This window comes from Dipodomys ordii, unplaced genomic scaffold (assembly GCF_000151885.1).
Source record: "Dipodomys ordii isolate 6190 unplaced genomic scaffold, Dord_2.0 Scaffold68, whole genome shotgun sequence".
NCBI lineage: Eukaryota > Metazoa > Chordata > Mammalia > Rodentia > Heteromyidae > Dipodomys > Dipodomys ordii.
In genome coordinates, this window is record NW_012267284.1 from 5,407,176 (window position 1) to 5,409,924 (window position 2,749).

Sequence of the window (2,749 nt, forward strand, 5' to 3'; positions counted from 1 at the left end):
CACTGAGCCACCTTCCCAGCCCCTATATTTTATATATTATTACCATTATTTTTATTATTTTCAGACCTAGAGATCCAACCCTGAGCCTTGCTACTAGTACCTTGCACAAAAACATTCTGTTAAAAGATTGGGAATGCTCAGTGCCAGTGGCTCACACCTGTAATCCTAGCTACTAAGGAGGATGAGATCTGAAGATTGTGATTCAAAGCCAGCCTGGGTCAGAAAGTCCATGAAACTCCTCAATTAACCACCAGAAAACTAAAAGTGGCACTGAAGCTCAAGTAGTAGAGTACTCCTTCCCTTTGAGCTGAAGAGCTCAGGGACAGCACCCAGGCCCAGAGTACAAGACCCATGACCAACAAAAAAAAAAAGCTAGGTGCTGGTGGTTCAGGACTGTAATTCTAGCTACTTAGGAGGCTAAGATCTGAGGATTGCAATTCAAAGCCAACCTAGGAGATACATCTCCAATGAACCACCAGAAAATCAGAAGTGGAGGTGTGGCTCAAAGTGATAGAGCACTAGCCTTGAACAAAAAAGCTCAGGGACAGCCCCCAGGCCTGAGTTCAAGCCCCTGGAACAACAACAAAAAAAAAAACCCACCAAGATTGGGAACTGCTGCTTGAGAGGCAGAGATTGATTGGGGGCCAGCATGGGTGAAAGCGGAAGATTCTACCTGAAACAAACCAAAGGCCGGGTGCTGGTGCTTGTGCCTATAATTCTAGCTACTCAGGAGGCAGAGATCTGATGATCATTGTTTGAAGCCAGCCCAGGCAGACAAGCCCTTGAGACTCTGATCTTCAATTCACCACCACCAAAAAATATCAGAAGTCGAGCTGTGGCTCAAGTGGTAGATGGCTAGTCTTGAGCAAAAAAGTTCAGGGACAGTGTCCAGGCCCCAAGCTCAGGTACCAAGACCAATCCAAAGAAACAAAAAAAAACCCAACAGAATAAAAAGGCCTGGAGGTCTCAAGTGGTAGAGCACTTGCCTAGTATGTGGGAGGCTACATGCAGAACCCTAGTTTTGAGTAGGGGGTGGAGAAGAGGTTGGGAACTGCTATTGTTTTATCAGATCAATGAATTATTGCCCTTCCTGGTCATTGTTGTAAAAAAAATGCATCAGGAAAAAATTAGATGATATATTGGAAAAATAGAGCATATATAAATAGCTTGCTTCCTACTTAATATCTTAGAGATGTTTTGAGTACTACTTAGGACTTGTTGAAGTGAGGCAATTTGTCAGAATAAACACCAGGTTTTTTTCCTTTGTAAAATGTTTCTACTTTAGTCTGTGGGAGGAAAATCACCAGGCTAATACTCCCTAAGTTCTATTTGGGTCTGATGTGTAATTTTCAAGGCTCCTTCAATATATTTTACAATATCACAAAGCTTGGTTTGTGCTTATAGAACTGATAGCTTGGGCTAGGGACATGACTCAAATGAGAGAATGCCTGCCTAGCAAGTTCAGATTATGGTACAAGAAAAACAATCTCAGACTTATACTATAAAACTCGTATATCTTAAAAAGATTAAGTCAAAATCTTCCTGTGTAGCCCAGGATGACCTGAACTTTTGATCTTTTTATCTCAGCTTTTTGAGGGCTGGAATCCATAAGCATGCCTGGCTCTTTAAAAAAAAAATTCAAGAGGCTGGGAAGGTGGCTTAGTGTTAGAGCGCTTGCCTTGCATGTAGGAAGCCCTGGGTTCGATTCTTCAGCACCACATAAGCAAAAAGAAAAAAGCTGGAAGTGGCGCTGTGGCTCAAGTGGTATTGCGCTAGCCTTGAGCTGAAAAGCTGAGGGACAGCGCCCAGGCCCAGAGTTCAGACCGCAGGATCGGACCCCCCAAAAAAAATTCAGTTGTGTATATTTATGGAATACAGTATAATAAATCAATACATGTATATAACATATAATGATCAAATCAGTGTAGTTGGCATTTCTAGTTAAAGATTACAAGTCTGTTTCTATTAACTTATTATAGCTATACATGTTTATGGGGGATGGTATAAAGTTTCAATATGTGTGTATGCTAGTGTAGTGATCAAAACAGGGTAATTCACATTTCTATTTTTTTGTTACTGAATCAGTGGAGACTTAGAAATCCTTGTTTTTTTTTTTTTTCTGTTGTTGTCGTCGTCGTTGTTGTTGCTTGAACAATGGGCCTGTGAGTTTTTTTTTTATACAAGGCTAGCACTACCACATTAAGCCACAGCTCCACTTCTGGTTTTCAAGTAGTTAACTGGAAATAAGAGTCTAACATGGACTTTTCTGTCTGGGCTGACTTCCAACCCTTATCTTCAGATTTCATCTTCCTTAGTAGCGATGATTATGAGTGTGAGAAACAAGCACCTGGCTGAGGTCCTCTTGATTTTCAGTAACTTCTAACCTCATATGACTGCTTATCTATAGTGAAAAGAGAGAAGGGGGTTGGGGAGAGTATGCAAAAAGTGACCTTGTATTATTGCCAGGCTTGCTTGCTCAGCTACTTGAGCCATGAGTTCAGTATGATTTTTGCTGATTAATAGGAGATGGAGTCTTGTGGACTTTTCTGCTCATTAGCCTTTGAACCTCCAGCCTCCAGATTTCATCCTTCTTCTTCTTTTTTTTTGGTCCAGTCGTGGGGCCTGAACTCTGGGCCTGGGCACTGTCCCTCAACTCTTCAACTCAAGGCTAGCGCTCTACCACTTGAGCCACAGCGCCACTTCCGGCTTTTTTTTTCTTTTTGCTTATGTGGTGCTGAGGAATGGAACC